Source organism: Rhagoletis pomonella, unplaced genomic scaffold, assembly GCF_013731165.1.
Source record: "Rhagoletis pomonella isolate Grant_MI unplaced genomic scaffold, Rhpom_1.0 Rhpom_scaffold_00007, whole genome shotgun sequence".
Classification (NCBI taxonomy): domain Eukaryota; kingdom Metazoa; phylum Arthropoda; class Insecta; order Diptera; family Tephritidae; genus Rhagoletis; species Rhagoletis pomonella.
The window spans coordinates 3,212,206-3,232,854 of record NW_023458561.1 but is presented as its reverse complement, the minus strand read 5'-3'; the positions used below and the strand labels follow the sequence as shown (position 1 = coordinate 3,232,854).

The following is a 20,649-nucleotide window of genomic DNA, read 5'->3' as shown; positions in this document are numbered from 1 at the left end:
TACATTCAACTCAACCACTGAAAATGAAATTATCAACTGCATATATGCCATAAAATCGAATGCTATTGGCGTGGATGGTCTTAGCCTACACTTTCTAAAAATAATCCTTCCTTATGCACTCCCCTCAATTAGCCATATTTTTAACTTCATTTTGACGTCATCAACATTCCCTAGTCAGTGGAAAGTCGCAATCGTTTTTCCGACCCATAAAGGCAAGTTGTGTGACTCCCCCCAAAACTATAGGACCATCAGTATAATACCAGCGCTATCAAAAGTTTTTGAAAAAATTATTTGTAAACAAATAGTGTCGCATTTGAATAATCACAACCTGTTATCTGAGTACCAATCTGGCTTTAGATCTGGACATAGTTGTACTACTGCAATACTTAAGGTAATGGATGATATCCGCCCCGCTTTTGATAATAAAATGCTCACTATATTGGTCGTCTTGGATTTTTCAAAAGCATTTGATTCTGTTAATCATAATATTTTACTAGCTAAGTTACAAGATTATTTTGGTTTCGACTCAACGTCAGTAAAATTAAAAAAAGCTACCTCTAGAATAGGCTACAACAAGTACAGTGTAGCAGCATCACTTCGCAGGGTATGAAGATTTCCTCTGGTGTACCTCAGGGTTCAATCCTGGGTCCCATACTTTTCACCATCTTTATTAATGATATTGTCAACTGCTGTCAAAACTCTTCAATACATCTATATACTGATGATACCCAGATCTACCTTTCGCGTCCTATTGGTCTTGGCGAAGATTTAGTATGCAGGTTACATGATGACCTAAAAAGACTGTGTAGCTGGGCCAAGACAAATGGCCTTTGCTTAAATGCAGCAAAAACACAGGTCTTACCTATATCTCACGACTCTGAGTGAACTATCACCTATAGTCCTGGACGAAAGCATAAGTACTTTTCAATCTGTTGTAACTAACCTGGGATTTAAAATGAACTCTCGACTAACTTGCACAGATCACATAAGCCATAGCATTTCTAAAATCTACCACATCCTCAGAAATCTCTGGAATAGCTGCTATTGTCTACCGACTAACATAAAACTTCAATTAGTTAAGACACTTATTGTTCCTCAAATTTCTTACTTTGAGTTAGTATATAGCAATCCCGACTACGAATCTAAAAATAAACTAAACCTAGCTTTGAATAATGCTGCGAGATTTATATATAGCAAGCGAAAATTTGATCACATCTAGTTATATACTAAAAGTATTCTCTGTTTTAGTTTAGATAATTACTTAAAAGTGCGAAATATTTTATTTTTATTTAAAATAATTAAGTATCATCAGCCTGGTTACCTTTTCTGTAGACTTAAGTTTGTCATATCATCTCGCACTAAAAACATTGTAGTACCAAAATATAAAACGTTAACGGCCTCCAGACTATTCTTTGTTAGTATTGTCAGACTATGGAACTCATTACCACTTTCAATTAAAAACATAAACTCAGCTAGATGCTTTAAGACGGCAGTTACAGAACTTTTTACTTAGTTCTATGTTTTCTCATCTTTTATGTAACTCTTGTTCACCTACGTCATACTATTTCTTACCTTGTTTTCATGGTTGGATAAGCCTTAGAATTTAAGTTTAGTTTAAGATTAAAATTTGTAATTGAATTGTAAAAATGTACAAAAAAAGACTTAATGTCTTACCGTACTTTTGAGATAAATAAATAAATAAATATCGGTAAAGAACATTAAGGGCCATTTTCTAATGTAAGCAGTGAAGTTACCATTACTAACAGGGCAGATAATTTGTTCCTTACTTTTTTTTTATAATATGTATTTATTTATTGAATCTTTCTTTCGAAACTAGCAATAAGTTTTCAAATCTTACAAACTACCATTAAATTTAAAATTTCTGCGGCAATGCTTAGAAATTTTTGATTTTTTCATACATATATATTTATTACAATTGTTGCGGCTGTCGGAATGGACAAGATTCCGAGCACCAGGATCGCTGGATATCGTGCTGGGCAGGCGGTCTGAAAGGACGTGTTCCAGAGCCGCACTGCCTGGGCGGGTGGAAAGGACTAGTTTCCACGCCGCGCTTTCGCTTCTCTATATTTAACTAATTACAATCCAGTAGGCTGTGTTCGGTCGGAAAGGACAAGTTCCCGAGCTGCACTTACACTGGTGTTGGATAGTCGATCTGAAAAGACGAGTTCCAGAGCCGAAATTGATATATTGCGGATATCGAAATTTATTATATTGCGCATTATTTGATAATATCGGAGAAATCCTTTCATTTTAGTTTTCTTGCATATATATTGGGCTAAAAAGATCTCTCGCTAGTCGATTTGGATGGTTCATTAACCGCGCTGAGTAACTGGTGCTTAGCCCTATTATGTCCTCATGCACCGTATTTGCATTAAGATCTTTGTAGATTTTCGTATTTTTTATGTACCACGGTGCTCCGCATATGGCGCGTAAAATTTTTGACTGCAGTCTTTGAAGTCTGTTCATTGTGTATTTTCGTTTTCTTATCTTACCGGTAAAAATAAAATTGTTATTCCGAAATTACGGTAACGCGAAAGTGAAAGTTCACTACATTCGTCATAAAATTTCAAAGGGAGGCAATACAAAATAAGTACAAGCATAAGAGCCACTGCTAGCAAAAACCAAAACCTTGGTTGAAATATCTAATATATCTAACCCACGAACCAAAACCAAACGAAAATTTAAATTGGTTACCAATCTTTAAATGCTAAATCGGGTGAGCAGCAATTTATTGATTCGAGAAATTAATGCGCTGATGAGGGAACGAAAACTCGCATATCGAGGCGATAAAGTGGCCGGTAATCTAAAGGTTAGATTAGAAAACGGCCCTAAGTCAGAAAGCCAGTTTTCATTCTCCAATTGCGGGTAATGTTCCGATCTCAATTTGCGTATGTGAATATAAAAAGATTAAAATAAAAAACAACACATTGAAAAAGAATGTCCAGCAAAGAAATATGTATTTTAAAAAGTAAAAAGAGCCAACATGTTCTATGCAAAGAGAAAGTAAAAAGAGCCGCGTTTGCCCACCGTGTTATTATAGTATGCCTAGGATTTCGACCCATTTCAATGAAAGGATTGCGTGCACTTTAGGATTTAATTTTTTAACTAATATGAAAGGTACGTTTTTTGTTAAGTCCTCCGCTAGGTCAGGCACCTTGCCGTTGGTGCGGGGGCTTAGTCGAATCACAATCAGACCTTATCATCGGGTGGTAGTGTAGTCGTGTCTCTACCTAAGGGGACTGTGCGAATGCACTCCATTTCCTATGGTTCGGGCTGCTTGTGAGCGATGACCAAGAACTGCAGACTCCCTAATCCAGGGTGTTAAGCGACACCGTGCCCATTAGAAGGTTTGCAGCCAGGGGGTTTACCAGACCGGCTGTATTTTAACGGCGCCTTCCTGACACCGGGCCGCCTCAGGAAGTAACGGTGGCCTTGCTGCGGCATGGGGCGCTGCCGTAGTGGACCGTTTGAATTCCCCTATTACGACCTAGACCACCGCGCCCGCTTCGTCAGGTAGGTGGTCGTACGAACAAGATGAACAAAAACAAACAAAAACAAAACCTGCTCAATCGACTCGTGGGCTGGGTGGGGCAGCTGCTGCTGCAGGGTGCAGCAAGGGATCGGAGCCGACCTCTTCGTCTGCACTCGTCTCTGGTGGTGCCGGTGGGAACCCACCGCACCTAGTCTCGGGGTTAGGGGCGCGGGTCAATTCGCCTGCATCTAGAACGGAGGCAGGGTCGCAGACGAAATCGTCTGCGGCTATGGACGTGAGGGCACTGGACAGTGTGGCCGGCACCAGCCAAGGACTTGCGGCTAAAACTGGGAGGAATCCCTCCGTTGGGCCTAAACGGCATGCTGGGCCGGTCAGGAAAGCACGTGATGACCGTGGGTGCTGCGCAGCTATCTCAGCAGCACGCGCGATCGCTTGAGTGGGCCAGGGGGGTGCTAAGCGGCGGCCAGGAGGGCTGTGGTGAGGGCAAGAGAGGGAAACCCCCCTCTCCACGAAGCCGCGAGCGGGAGGGACGCCTAAGCTCTTTAGCGAGATCGCTAAACAGGCGGGCTCTATCACTCTGGGTGTTTTGGATCGGAGTAAGAATGACGGGGCCATCGCCAGGGAGGATTGGAGGAAGGTGTTTATGAGGGTGGTTAGGGGAAACCCGGGGCCACCGCCGCGGTGCGAGAGTGCTGGTTGGCATCAGGGGATGATCAAGAAGGTGGTGTGTGCCGATGAGTGGTCGGCCGCGCTTTACAAGGCGGCAGTAGCCTTGGTCGGGGAGGTTTGGGTGGGAGCCAAACTCGAGGCTGTGGACAAGGGGCACCTTCCCTTGCGTCCGCGTGCTCGGGTCTGGCTTCTCTCGGCACCTTCCTCGCTGAGAGAGGTGGAAGATATCTTCCGCTACTGCAACCCGGACCTTCCAGCGCACAACTGGAAGGCAATCCGGTTTGAGAGCTCCGACGGTTACTTTCGGCAAGCGCTGCTGTTGCTGAACTCAGAGTTTCTTAAGCCTCTCGCCGAAAGACAGGGAGTCATCTGCTATGGCTTCGAGAAGGTAGTCATGAAGGTCTACCAGACCGACTCCAGAGGGAATGACGAGCCTGTTCCGGTTGCGCTGGTGGGCGAAAATATGAATGTGGAGGATGCCCCCATAGGTATGGAGGTCGAGTCCGTCATACCGGACAGTGACAGCATTGCTGGCCCTCCTTCGAGTGCGGGATCGGTTATCACTGTTGGCCCGCTGTTCGACAGGGCGGAGGAGGAATTGCTCCTTGCGTCCGATGGGGATGGCGCCTGCGGAGGGGTGCTGGAGAGGATTTCGGAGGATGAATATTGTTCAGATCAATCTTCAGCACTCTAAGGCGGCGTCAGCGAACCTTTTAATCCACCTTTAGCAAGGTGGAGTTGATGTAGTCCTGATCCAGGAGCCGTGGCTGAGCAGCTACAATAAGGTTTCTGGTATCGGGACGAGGGACTACAAACTGGTGGTGCAGCGGGATGCAGGTAGATCTCGATCCTGCATGCTCATAAGGGAGCAACTTAATGCTTTTATTTTGCCTCTTTTCAGCGATGGAGGCATTTTCACGGTGAGGCTTGAGGTTGCAACCGGAGAACTCTGGTTAATCTCCGCTTAAATGGCACACGAGGACGGGGTGGAGCCACCTCCGTGCTTACTAAGGAATGCGGTGGCAGAAGCTAGACGCAGGTGAATCCGCGTTGTTATTGGGTCTGACGCGAATTCCCACCATAGGATTTGGGGCAGCTCAGATATCAACAGTAGAGGTGAATCACTCTTTAATTTTATACTTAATGAAAATTTATGTATATGTAATAGGGGGAGCGACCCCACTTTTGTAACGGCTAGTAGAGAAGAGGTTTTAGATATCACGTTGGTCTCTTCTGATATAATGTCCCGTATATCTGGCTGGAGAGTCCTTAGCGAGCACTCCTATTTCGATCATCGGTACATACAATTCGCTTTGGACGAAGCGCGTTCTAAGTACAAACCTTACAGGAATCTGAGGAGAACCAACTGGGACTTATACTGCAGAAGTCTGCAGGAATTGCTTCCGGTTGTGCCCGTGGGGGGCGGGACCTGGAGTGAAGGCGAAATTGACGAATTAATCGGAGTGTTCACCACTTCGTGTAAAAGGGCCATTGATATGTCTTGTCCCCTGAGTTACCACAAAGGTAAGAGCAAACCGCTATGGTGGTCGGAGGAGCTCTCTGATCGTAGGGCCTCGAGCAGAGGCCTTTTCAATAGGGCCAGGAAGAGCAAATCAGGCTTCGACTGGGCACTGTATATGATTGGGCTTGGGATATATAAGTCCGAGATCAGAAAAGCGAAGCGGACATCGTGGAGACTGTTCTGCGAAGGCCTGGAGGGTAGTCAGGAGTATTCAAGGTTTCGGCGAGTTCTTTCTGAGAATCCCGCTCCCCTGGGATACATCAGGGATGAGGGCGGCGGCTGGGCAATGAGCAGCGAGGAGTCTCTTCGGATGCCCCTTGATGCTCATTTCCCCCGCGACCCGGACCCGGGAGGGATCCGGTTAGAGGAGTCGATCCCCGAGACGAATGTCTCGGAAATCCTAACCATGGATCGCCTTCTTTAGGCCATTAGCTCCTTCAAGCACTTCAAGGCCCCGGGCCCCGACGGCATAATACCGGCCCAACTGCAGAAATCTGCAGAAGTGTCGTGCCGCTGGTTGATGCCCATTTTCGAGGGTTGTCTGGATAAGGGTCATGTTCCGGGGCCTTGGAGGGTGGTCAGAGTCGTGTTCATTCCCAAGGCGGGTAAAACCTCTCATGTATCACCCAGGGATTACAGGCCGATAAGTCTCTCCTCGTTTCTTCTGAAGACGCTGGAGAGGCTGATCGATCTGCATTTAAGAAGCGGGATCCTCAGGGAGCGCCTTTCCTTGGATCAGCATGCTTACTGCAAGGGCAGGTCTGTCGAAACGGCCTTACACACGGCCGTTGAAACTATCTAGAAATCCTTCTCGCAGATGGAATTTGCGGTCGGTGCCTTCCTTGATATCGAGGGGCTTTTAATAATGTTTTGCCTGAGGCTGTAGTTAACTCCCTAAATAAGCTAGGGGTCGTAGGCCATAGGCCTACATCGTCAAGTAGATGGAGAAGGTGCAAAGAGCTGCCTTAATTGGAATCAGTGGGGCACTTCGAACCACACCTACTCTTGCGCTTAATGTCATGTTAAATGTTGTGCCTATAGACATAGCTGGCAGGGTTGCCGCTGCGCGTGCCGCAGTAAGGCTAAGAGGGGTGGGCTTCAAGTTCACTTCGAGCTATGGGCACTCCGGAATTCTAAGAGACTTCGGGTTCCTACCGACTCGGACAGACCACTGCACGCCGGTTCTGGGTCCGAATGGATCTTTTACCACCCACATTCCGGCGGAGGGAAGACTGGGAGGGGTGCAGTATCTGGAACCGAGGACCTTTTTTAATTTTTTACAGATGGGTCGAAGCTGGATGGGAAGGTGGGCGGAGATGTCTTCTCCGAAGAGCTCTCCATCAACCTGAAATTTAGGCTACCGGATCACTGTAGTGTTTTCCAGGCTGAGGTGGCCGCAATAAAAGAGGCTTCGGATTGGTTGCTCTCTAGTGTAACATCTGTTAAAGAGGTAAATATCTATTCTAACAGCCAGGCTGCCATCAAGGCTCTTGGCTCCCTGACGGTGCGTTCGAAAATGGTGAGGGTAAGCTTATTTGGGTTCCAGGTCACAGCGAAATCGCTGGCAACTGCATGGCTGATGAGCTAGCAAGACAGGGTACCCTCGAGGAATTACTTTCGGATAGGGAGGGTCTGGACGCTTCTCTGACCTCATGTGGTCTGCTTCTGGACAGATGGGCGTTTAGTCAGCTCAGCGAGGGCTGGGCGAACACCTTGGAGTGCAAGGTGGCAAAGTCTTTCTGGCCACGGGTGGACCGGGGGCGGTCTAGGGAGCTCTTGAGACTAAGCAAGCTGCACTCTTGGTGGGAGTGCTTACTGGTCACTGTGTGATTGGTAACCATGCGGTAAGGCTGAGTGTCGCGGATAACCCTTACTGCACCAGCTGCATGGAGGACGATGAGGTGGAATCATCTCAACATCTGCTGCTCTGGTGCCCTGCCTTTGCGAGCCTAAGGTTTAAGCACCTTGGGTCGCACTTTTTTCACACTCCCGATGAGCTCTCGGGTGTGGACATCAGTCGACTGAAGAGCTTCGTTGTGAGCAGTGAGCGTTTCTCCGGCAAAAAGCCATAGGTGTCGTCTTTCTTTCTCCCATAGCTTCCCCCTCTTTCCCCCTACCCTCCCTGCGTCCCTCTTTCCCTCCCCCTTTAATTCAACGATAAGAACTTATTTGGTATCAACTATGAAGGAAGGTAGCATCAATGTGCTAGCTTCTCTCAATATTCAGCGCAATCTGGGTGTTTATGTGGACTCTTTATTAAAAAACTTGGTATCTGTAACCCGGCGAATTGCATTATTGAAATAAGAATAATTTAGCAAATAACGCATCATGTGACTTTTCTTTGAGTTGTGATGAATTAAATGTATCCACAATCGAATTCCTGAATACTCGAAATAAAACAATGATATTCTTGGTTGTTACGAATAATGCCCTGATTATGCCTACTTTGCATAACTTCGCATAAATTTCAAACTGTCAACTGAAAATCTGTTGAACGCATTTTGTATGTATTCCATTACCCAGAAATTAGCAGAACTTGTATACAATTAGCGATCTGTTGAGCTTAGATTTCGCCTCATGTTTTCTTAAGTGACGTTTCAATTACAGTGGTACCAATAGCAATATTTTTACAGAGATGCATGGAAGTATATTGGGAGAATTCACGACTCTATTAATATAATTTTGGGAACAAGAAAAGAATATGGCCCGTTGAGCTAAAAAAAAAGAAAAAGCGAGCATGGCTGGCGGGCCATGATTTTAGTGTAATAAATTTTTTTGTGCAAATTCATAGGAGCGCTGCTAGGGAGGGTAAACGTGGAATTTTCAAAAGCATATATTTTGAAAAGTTTTGAACCAATTTTCAAAGTATGGATATAGTCTTTTGACTTGATATTGAAATAAAAATTATTTTATTAAAAATTTGTTTTTCTTAAAAAAATACGTAATTAACTATATTAAAGGATATGCACAAGATAAGAAGGCACAAAAATACCTTTAATTATATGATTTATAATCAAAAAATCTTTGGTAATATCACTAATTATTAAAATATAATTTTATATGTTAAAAGAAAAAAAGCTCATTTGCAGGCGAACATTTGGAAGAAAATATCGCGCTATTTTTTATTAAAAGTTTTCATTTTATATTAAAATATCAATACAGTTGTTTTATTTCGCTGTTGGTGTTATCATAAACCTAATTATATAAAATTATATATTAAATCAAAGGTATTTTTATGCTTTTTCTAGTAAATATATCGTTTAATATACGCAGATAATATATTTTTTTTTCAATAAAAACATACGTATTTTATTAACATATTTTGACAGGTTTTGTATTGAAAATTATGTCAAACTGCAAAGAACTTTAGTGACGACATAATTTGGACTACAAATATACCCCATTAAAACCACTTAAATGAATTTTTCTGTAAACAAATCTATTTATCTAAAGAAACCAAAAATCAGCTGGTTTTGTTCACACACCGTGAATAACCCTATTGCGTCGATACATAAGGTTGGTATCAGTACATTTGGTTGCAGGCGAAGCATAATCAGTCTTAAGTTTTGTAAAGTTGTGTTACGTTTAAGAAGTTGTACGAAGTTATGCGAAGTATGCATAATCAGACCTTTAAGTTTTGTAAAGTTGTGTCACGTTTAAGAAGTTGTGCGAAGTTATGCGAAGTATGCATAATCAGACCTTTACTTTAAATAAAAGACCCTCCAAAAAGAAATCCTGCAGCCGATCCCGATACAAGTAAATTTGTTAATATTTCATAATACATTAGAATTTACAGATCTTTATAAAAAATCGGTTTTCCAAATGTTATAGATAAATTAAATTCGAATAAAAAATGGCTTAGTAATGCTTTATTTAGTGTTAATAAGTATACATATCTGTGTTTTACATTTTTCCTAGAAATGTTTTCGTGTTGTTTGTTTTTATATACGTCGCTGCTAGTATGTCTTTTAAGAAACCAACAGTAGTTGGAGAGCATACCAATTTTGCTTTTTCCAATCTGTTCAATCTTTGCAATTTCCTGGTGAAATCGTTCACCTTGTTCATCGCTCATCTGGCCTAAACTTGATGGAAACATATTCAAATGAGCATGCAGATGGTGCTATTTAATGGACATTTTGCAACCCATGGCATGGTAGGCAGACGACATGTTCCTCAGTATGTCATCATAATGTTCACTCTTTTTGTTGCCAAGAAATTTTTCACACACAGAAGAAAAACCTTTCCATGCATTTTCTTCTAAGACGTCATTTGTGGTAAAAAATGTATGCCCCTAATCAGTTGTGGGCCGGCAAAAATACCTGTTAAAAATATAATTTAATTTTCTTTTAAATCATGTAAAAATACCCTTGTACCTTCTTTAAATTTCTCGTTATTTATTAGTGGAAAATTTTTTTCAAGATATTTGAATGTTGGACCATTTTTGTCAATGCTTTCATAAATTGCTTTTTTAAATCCAGTTTAGTATACAGCATTGGTAAAATAATATCCGTTGGATAAACTAGAGGAATATGTATACTATTATTGACAAACTATAAGTATAGTCGTGTCCTATGGGCTCCAACAAAATATAATTTCTATATGAGAACCCCTGCATATTTTTTGCCTAGCACAGTGTTATTTAACCTTTTATTATCGAATCACATCAAATCCCTACTTTTATGTGATCAGTTTATATGTGTTTCCAATACAAACCTTAAGAATTCTAATGGTTTAGAAACTTTCCTTAAAAATCGATCTTTGGAGATATAATTTCGATATCGGCCAATATGGATATGCTAATATTTTTTACAGTTATAATTTTATTGGATCTACCGCGAATTTTTATTTGCAATATCATGTTTTGTTGTAAGAACAAAACGAGTTTTATTAGTTAATGAGTATTTTTTAAACACCCATTTCACAAGCTAATCAAAATATTTATTTTTATTTTTACACAAATATTTTCAAAACCTTTCTTGTCAAACTTACTCACTGGACTATGGATGTTATTTGAAATTATCACTTGAACCTTTGTACCCCAAGGAAAAACAAAGCACAAAAATACAATTAAAAACACTTTTTTGGTTATTTAGTTTAAAAACTTTTTTTGTCGCAATATGGTATTCACTAGCATTAAAGATAATATCGCGGTTATTCCGTTTTTATTCCTGTACCATAAAAAAATTATAACTTTTCGTTAAGATTGGATTCATCCATTATATACTATGTTAATATGTTTATACCAAAATAATTTTGTTCAACACACAGTTATCGGTGGTGTGTGTGTTGAAAATGGGCCGTAGTTATAGTCAAAATAAAGTCGACTCTAAAGTTAAAAGCAAGTTTTTTTTTTTGACAGATATTCGATTGAAGATATTCCAAAGAGCTGCTTTTAACCTCAGAGTCGACTTTATTTTGACTATAGCTACGGGCCACTATGTTCTTTGGCATTGCATTATTTTGATCATTTCCCTTTTATGAAAACTTAGTTTTTGGCGATACATATGTACATATGTACATACATACGTAAAGAGGTATTTATGTATTTTCAAACACCGTCCTTCTAGCGAGGATCCTTATTCTGAGCTTAGATATTTTGGTATATTTAACAAAAAATTCAAATTTGGTAATTCTCTTGTATTGCAAGGATCTCCTTTTATATAAACACTGCACTCTTTGTTTATAATGTATATATTTTATTTCTGCTTTTTATAAACAAATTAATACTCGTTTTTTTAAATACCTCAATAAACCGGTTATTTTGAGTATTTTTAACATAGAAATATCTGTATTAAAAAGCGATTCAAAGTTATCGTTACAACCAATACATGTGATTTTTTCGGCACTTACACATTTACAGACCTCCCTTACATGCAGTGACTCAAACATATGTTGACGTATTGATTTTTTTTTATAAATATTCCCAATGTTTTTAAAGTCAATTTTTTCGTTATTTTCTATAGAAATATTGTCCAATCCTTAGCTTAAAATTCTACGAATTTTCATCGAAATTTCGAGCTTTACGTTTGTTGAATTTTCCTAAATTTTGTATACAGTTTGAATATTTGGTTTATATGGTTTGGTTAAATTTTCTTAAAAAATGTTGTGCGTTAAAAAACACGTGAAACTGTTTGAGACACTTTATGTACATATGTATAAAAGTACATATGTATGTATGTATGCAAGTATGTACATATACATGGGAATAATTCTCTGACCAACGCGTTCGTTTCGTATAGTTAAATTAAGCATCTATGTAGACAACCGCACGTATTCGAACTTATACGTATACGTTTTTATAATCTCGAACAAAATTTCACGCTAAAAATAAACTTCTGCTGCTGCCTGGGAAGTTTTGCATTCTATTTCAAAATGAAACTACACGGCACTGCCTTATTAAATCATAATTTAATACCAATCGCAGTTTTATTTTGAAATTTTTACCAACTTTTAATTTTAAAATCTTTGCTTCTCAAAAACTTCAATCCGTGAATTTGGAATAAATTTTTTTCTTTCCTACCAGCACTTCACCACAGACGACTATGCGCTGACAATTCACCACTTGTCTCGTCGATTATTCTCTTGAAACTGAATGCTGTTGCTCCTGCAAAGCAGCTTTCACATAGGCATACAGTCATGGGCAGAAATGTAAGTATCAAATAATACACCTCTTTGAGGTAAATATTTCGGGTGACCAAAGCTGAACTAGAAACACAAAATTTATGATATCAATTTCGAGACGAAAATTATACGCTTTTTTTTAACTGCCCTGGAAACTGACGCAAAAAGTTGTATTCAGGCGAATCGTTGCTAATGTTTTGACTTTTTTTATTTTGTGTTTCCAAGAGTAGACAGAACTTTGCAACGTTTCGAATAAATAAAACGATTTTGCGTCAGTTTCCAGGGCAGTTAAAAAGATGCTTTTAATTTTCGTCACGAAATTGATATCATAAATTTTGGTTTCTAGTTCAGCTTTCGTCACTCGAAATATTTACCTTAAAGAGGTGTTTTATTTGATATGAATTAGTTTGGGAGAGCAAATTAAAAATCAACAAAAACCCAAACAAAAATCTAACGGCCCTATTCATTAAAAAATAAAATAGATTTAAAAAGCTCAATAAAGTGACATTCTCATAAAAAATTTTCTATTTATAAAGCAGTTAAATTCTTCTTTATTTTATATTTATGAATTTGGGAGAAAATGTTTTATCTTTTTTAAATAAATTTCTAAAAATGCTATCTAAATCTGAATGACTTATTTAAATATTTAATACTGAATTCAATTTAATTGGACCATGTAATTTTTCGAATCCAGAATAAAGCGACAAAGGATGATCAAATCATTCATATCAAAAAAAAATATATATATGTAAAAATTATAAAAAAATATTAAATGTGAAAAATGATAAAAACGTAGCAACTTGGTACCAACATTAAATACAATAAGCAACTGTATTCATCTCATTCATTAAAAAGTTTCACTTCTATCACGAGCAGTGTTGCCATTTTAACCGTTTTCCGGCTAGATTTAGCCGGCAGACGATTTGTTAGCCGTTTTGCAGAAAAAAATTAGCCGTTTTTAGCCGATTTTGCTATGTGCCTTGTTTTCTTTCAAATATGTATATATGTTTCCATTTTTGACTAAGCGACCCAAAATCTGTTAGAAATGGCTACTAGCCTTGTCGTGGAGAAAATTTTCATGACAGGAAGGGTTGTATGAAATTGGGCCGATTTCGCTTATTTTTATTTTAAACGAAGAAGGGATTTTCTTCATAAAATGTTTGTTATAAATGTCTTAATTTTAAGTGTGAAGTTTTATTCGCAAACTTAGAAAATAAGAAATTGTTTCACTGTTAAGACACTTAAGATGCGTTTGTGTTTGGATTTAGTGCCAACAAACAGAATAAATATTACATGTAGATATCGTCTTCCCAGATAGCGCATATTCAATTCTGCCTAAATTACAAAACATCATTTTTGCACACTCCCAAAGGTTTAAGGTAAGGGAAAATTGATATTTTCGAACACTATGTACACATATGTATTTATTTAAACAAACTTTTTTGCTGAGAACTTATTTAAATTCCAAAAACCGAATGCCAACTTGAATTAAAGGAGCCAACACTGAAGTGAGTCAAAATGAAAATAAAAGAGCACAAATTTCTATGTAAAGCAAAACTCTCTGGGAATCCTACGAGACATCTGCCGGTCATCTAAATGGGAGATCTGCAGTCTTTTGGCATCATATTTTACATCAGAATTGAAGGGATTTATAAATAGCACACTTCGGAAATATCGATTCACACTCATAATTAATCAGGCTGTCATTTATGACGGTTAAAATTATTTTGATATTAAACTTATGACATTATCGCTCTTTATGACATCTATTCTCTTTTTCTTTCTCCCTTTTTTATTATTGCTACTTAGGGTGGCCTGATGCGCTGATTTAATCAGTACATGTGCTGAGTTTTTTTATTGCACTGACTTTTAAGAACCCGAAATCAGTACGCAAAATCTACTAAATTTCTGAGTTTGTACTAATTTTGTACTGATTTTTACATTTAATAAATACTAGTAATAATAATAATTTGGCGTCAGTTGGCACAGATGAGAAACCACTGGCGTGCTTTGCTGACCTCGGCCAAGATCGCTAAGGCGGTTACAGTTCCAAAAAAGAAGAAGAAGTAATAATAATAATAATAATAATAATAATAATAATAATAATAGATTGGCGCCTACACATATGTTAGTGTTTGGCCGAGCATCTCCTAGTAATAATCCCCGAAAATCGGGGTGCTCGTGGTCTAAAAATCTGGATATTTCTTTATTCTAAAAACCACATGCAATGCTTTTGGTAATTAACTTTAACTTTGGTATTTTGCCAAGATCATCCTAAACTCAATACGTATACAAATTATTATCTTTATTGCGAACGCTACAATAATTTTGAATAGGCGACGTTTAAATACAAACGGAAGTGTTAATTCGCTGGACTATTAATTTATATGCGGTAGTAAAACTCGTTTCCCTTGTGAATCACATGTTTTAAGTCCATTAACTAACCCTCTACATATACATATTGGTATTGCGGCATCCAAACCCTTATATTGTAGTTCTTTAACTAATAGGCAAGACCATTAACTAACCCTTAATATATACATAAATACATATTTAGGTCGGGGATAAACATCATAACTGCTGTAACTTTTAGTATCAAGTCATTGAGTGTAACTCCCTTACTCCACTTACTTCTGTGGATATTTAGTAACGGAAGTAGATATCGACGCCATAGTAAAAATTTTCTTCTCCGGACGACATATTAACTATTTCTTTATTAACTACCGTACAGTGCTTATTTTTTGGACACGAAATTGATCGATCCTTCAAGTGTTTTGATTAATTACACCAGGCTGAGATTCAAATACCTAATCGACTCGCAAAATAATCTCTTGTGGCACTTATCTTAATTTTTGAGTCCGGCGAGAGTTCTCGCCCTTCAATAACCCACAAAATAATCAGATTCTCTGAAACGCATATTTAGCGAGAGTGTACAATACAGTACCGATACCTCAGTACGTCCGCCAGGATCTTTTTTAAGTTTTCCAGCATTTTAAAATAATACAAAATTAAAAATAAAGAAAGAAAATTGTTCAAAATTGTTGCTGTTGGAAACTGAAAATGAGAATGCGTGTGTGACGTTCAGTTTTACATTTTGAAATTACTTAATGCAAAATTTTAAAAATCCTTCCGTGCAAATATGTGTGTATGTAGATATATCGAATGATTCTTAAATCTGAAATGTTTGTGCAAAGTTTCAAATCGAGCACCTTAATTTTATATGTAAATTGTCTCTGCACGATTGTATATAGATATTAGCAGACCCGGCGAACTTTGCCCCGCCCAAAATTAGATTTTTAGTTTAAACATTTTGGTCCAACATTTTCTACAACAGTCCACATTTCCATTGGCACATTCATCGGCTAAGATTATGGTTTGGTGGTCGTTTGCCGCCTTAAATACCCTAAGTGTTATGTTCATGAAGAAGTTCCCTGGCGGCAACAATAATCCAGATCTATAGTGAATCTACCCTAGAAACTTTATCTTATAATTGGTGGCAATTTCAAAATGGGTGTATCATTGTTCAACAGAAATCCTATATATGTATGTACATACACAGACTTATTTTAGATGAAATACCTTAAATGCTAGTTTCATGAAAACAATTTAAGTGAAAAATTAATTTTTTCTGTCAAGTTCCATATTAAAATCAAGTAAAAAAATGAATTTTCATTAAATTGCTTTCATGAAACTGGCTGTGAAACAGGTGGTGATTTAAGATTTACCACTGCACAACTCAACCCTGGTGTCTCCGAATGAAACTTTAACGCATAATAATATTGGAAAATCACATCCATTAGGCCAATCGCAACACACGAGAGTTCGCTCTCTGGCAGCTCTTTTTTGCAATTGGACTGCCTTTACCGTTTCCAATTCATGTTTTGAATATTCGCCAAATCGGATCATAAAAATAGTGATAAGTGAACTCCAGCGCCAACTGGCTTGTTAAATTGTGAAACTAAACTATCCAGAGACCCACTCAAACACACACACAAAACTTTGTTAAAATCACCCCAGCCGTTTAGAATTTCACTCACAAATATGCCTACAAAAGAATTATATATACATTCATATTCAAAGGTAATTACCAAGAAACGTACGCTAGCGGATGTTACGAGTTTTAAGATAGTTTATCTTACCCTGGCGCTCCGCCTCACTTCAAACGAAAGTTTGTATTTTTGCTGTTCTGAAAAATTCCGTTTATATAGGAGGTGCCACGCCCCCTTTTCAAATAGTCCGAATTTTTCTTCATGAGTATGCGATTGATTTCATATATCTCCATACCCAGTTCCAGTGCTGTACCATGAACACTTCCAGAGGAATGCAGTATGAACAAGTAAGAAAGTCTAAGTTCGGGCGGAGCCGAACATTAAATACCCGGCGCAAGTATTAAATATATGTTTTCCACCTTTCCGAAAGCTACCGCTACATGATAAGCCGGGGTGTATACATTTTAAGTAAATTAGCGTACTTAAATTTTGAAATTTCAAGCATTTCTGAAATTTACCGTTTTTCATATAACGGCCTCAATTTTAGTCCGATTTCAACAATTTTCAACGGTTTGCTTTTATGTGGCAAGCACAATAACCATACCGAGCTTGGTACAAATTGCTAGAACGGTTAGCGAGATACATATATGTGATCACAAGTGGGCGGTGCTACGCCCATTTTCCAAAATTTTGTCATAAACGTATTTCTTGGTAAAGAATTGTTGCAACCATCAATTTTGAATAAATTAGCTTCAATATTTACTGATTTAACGAAGATTTTGTATTTCTCGAAATTACCGTTATATGGGATGTGGGCGTGGTTATTGTCCGATTTTAGAAATTTTCGGCCATTTGGTATGCTGTACCAGGATCAACAACTGTGCCAAGTTTGGAAGAAATTGGTGTAGCGGTTACCAAGATATACACATGTAACCATAAGTGGGCGTGGCTACGCCCATTTTCCAAAAATGTATAAAATTCATGTTTTCCGTCTGAAACTCATTGTAAGTATCAATTTTGAGTGAATTATCTTCAGTAGTTACTAAAATATCGCAGTTTTCGTATTTCTTAAAATTACCGTTATATGGGAGGTAGGCGTGGTTATTGTCCGATTTCGCCCATTTTCAATACCATCCGTCCTACGCCCAAAAGAAGTTCACGTACCAAGTTTCGTTAAGATATCTCAATTTTTACTCGAGTTATCGTGTGCACAGACGGACGGACGGACAGACAGTCACCGCTTAATCGATTTCTCTTTTCATTCTGATCATTTATGTATACATTTGTCTATATCTATCTCGATTCGTTTTGCCTGTTACAAACAACCGTTATGTGAACAAAGTTATAATACCCTTGTGCACAAGTGCGCTCGGGTATAAAAATTTATATTGTATGGGAGGGCCCACCCCCTTTTCCAATAGCTCCAATTTTTCTCAAGAACATGCAATTGATTTCATTTACATAGTAGCTCCATACCAAGTTCCAGTACCCTACACTGAAAATAAAATTTCGTAAAAGTGCTACGAAAAACTTTCGTAGTCTTAGTTTTTGTACAATTTACGAAACTTTCGTTCACAATACGAACAAATTTTTAACAACGAAACAAGATTTTACGAATAATTCGTAAATATAACGTAGGAACTTTCGTAAGGCATTTTTTTAGTACAATTTACGAAATCTTACGTTTACTTTACTTAACATATTCGTAAATTACTGAACAAATCCCTGTACGAATAATTTTGTATATTGTAGGAAGGCATTCGTAATATTTACGTATGGTTCTAAAATTTACGAAATCTACAATTCTGTATTCGTACAATTTACAAAATATTTTCGTACATAGTACTAATGCACAAACATTTTTTTTAAATTCGTACAACATACGAATATTTTCGTACAATATACTAAATTACTGGAAGTTTACTATTTCCTCAAATTTTTATCTACCGCGGTCCATTGTGAAATTATTGGATGGCTGCTGTGTGAAAGATATAATATTAAACGTTTTAAAAAGCGATTTGCTGGATAAAAATACAAAACAAAATTAAATATTAAAGCTGTGGATATATGCTTTTAAGCATACAAAGTTTTTAAAATCGCCTACGCTGAGCCTTGCCCTGCAATTTGGGACTTCATAAATAGGCAACTTCCTCAGTTACCTATCAACGGCAAGCCCAAGCCAGGAACAGACGCACTACTTAATGTAATTAAAAGCAACTACATGTATGATTTTTCACTAAAACTAGACGCCTTATAATTTTCCTTTAATTTATAGTCGTCAAGCAAACAAACATCGAAGAATCTGCAAATCTGCCAAGCACCTCCACTAAAAATATTATATTAGAGGTATTCTCCAAATCTTGCAAAGCCATTGAACGTAGCACGGATTGCATGGATTGCATAAGTTGCAAACACACAACAAAAAAATACATGAGAAACAACATTTCCTATCGCTGCAAAATATGCAACGTTGAAACCCATGTATATATTTTGCAAAATAGCATATCAAGATAAATGCGACCCTGTGCTAGTTGTTTTGTTGTTGGAGATGCTACATATTTCTCTCATTCCTTTCATCTCGCTCATTTCATTTTTTTTGCTGTCTCTTGTTATTGTATTTGATACATAATTTCGCTGCTTGCTACCCATGCATGCTACCACTTTGCAATGGGGGGCTCTCGAAATTTGGAATAGTATTTTTGCATTTCCTGCAATCCGTCCATCGTACAAGACTTCGGGAATACCCCTAATGTTTAAGAAAGTGAAACCAGTATTTTTTATATTCTTTCATATTTTATATCTTATTATATTTAATAAGAGTTTTGTTGAGTTTCATAATTTAACACTTTGCATCAATATACTTCATGGAATGAAGGATAAGCAATAAAAAATAAGTATGAAACCTACTCGTATGCATATAAATAAAATACTTAAGTTTTATTATAGGTAAAAACCTTTTTTATTAATTTTAAACTGCAATGTAGTTAGAAAATTTAGGTAAAACTTATTATTTATGACAGTTATGTTTGTAATATTTGCACTTCTTTCATAGAATGTATGATTACTTTTATTCTTCAAACTATAGAAAACATAGCTCAAATATAACACAACACTTTCATTATATTTTAATCATTAATGTTAAGCGTTTTTGCAAAACATTTTGTCAAACAAAAACGCTTGAAATTAACGATAAAAATAAAATAAAAGTGTTGTGTTATTATTCGTACTATATTTTTTACAGTGTGGAGAATGTTAGCAATCGCACATTCTACGAAACAAGCGCAGGTTTTACTAAAATAATTTTGTTAAATATTCGAATTATTTTTGTGCATTTTAAAAAAATTTTGTAAAAAACAAAATTGCACGAAATTCTTTAGAAAATATTACGAAATTCATTAGTAGATAGTATGAATACATTCGTAAAATATACTAAAGATCTGATGTCTCATTTTTTCGTAGTATGTACGAAAACGGTTTTGTAAAATCAACGAAAACTTTCGGGGCTCAAAATGACGAAAAATTTCGTAAGATGTACGCAAGTTTTCGTTATATTTACGCAGATTTTATTTTCAGTGTACCATGAACATTTTCAGAGATATACAGCATGAAAAATTCGGTTGCATATGAGGTGCCACGTGTCGGCCGCTGTGGTGTAGTGGTAAGCAGTGCGCGCTTCCACTTCACAATGCCTGGGTTCAAACCCTGCTCAAAGCAACATCGCAAAAATATAGGAAAAAGATTTTTTCTTAACAGCGGTCGTCCCTCGGCAGGCAATGGCAAACCTCCGAGTGTATTTCTGCCATGAAAAACAGCTTCTAATAAAAATACAATCCCCGTTCGGAGTCGGCGTAAAACTGTAGGTCCCTCCGCCTTGTGTGACAAAATCAAGGCGCACGCCACAAATCGGAGGAGAGGCTCGGCCAAACACTAAATTATGTGGAAGCGCCAATCTATTATGAGGTGCCACGCCCCTTTTCCAATAACTCCCATTTTTCTCCATGATGATTGTTTTCATATATTTTCGTACCAAGTTCAAAACTTTTACCATGAACGCTTCCAGAAATATGCAGTATGTAATATTCCGGTTGTATAAGAGGTACCACACCCTCTTTGTCAATAACTCATATTTTTCTGCAAGCATATGCTATTGATTTTATATACAGGGTGTCCCAGAAGTAACGTGCCAAACTTTAGGGGAAGGTAGGTGGGGGGTGAGCTCACTGATAAACAAAAAATTTTTAGGTAAAAGTGTCACCGTTTTTGAAATATTTACATTTTTTCGAATTTAAAAAAAATCGTGCCTTTTCATGTGTTTTCTTTAACTGCAACTACAA

At 37.8% G+C, this 20,649-nt stretch overlaps 1 protein-coding gene across 1 annotated transcript in view; it reads right to left on the bottom strand.

Annotated features, from left to right (window-relative positions):
- The window catches only part of LOC118742255 (ryanodine receptor), a gene marked incomplete at its 3' end in the record, with an annotated part of 525,243 nt that extends 512,817 nt beyond the window's left edge, over window positions 1–12,426 (bottom strand). The window contains 1 exon segment of the mRNA XM_036474193.1: window positions 12,226–12,426.
- Window positions 12,427–20,649: the final 8,223 nt, after the last annotated feature.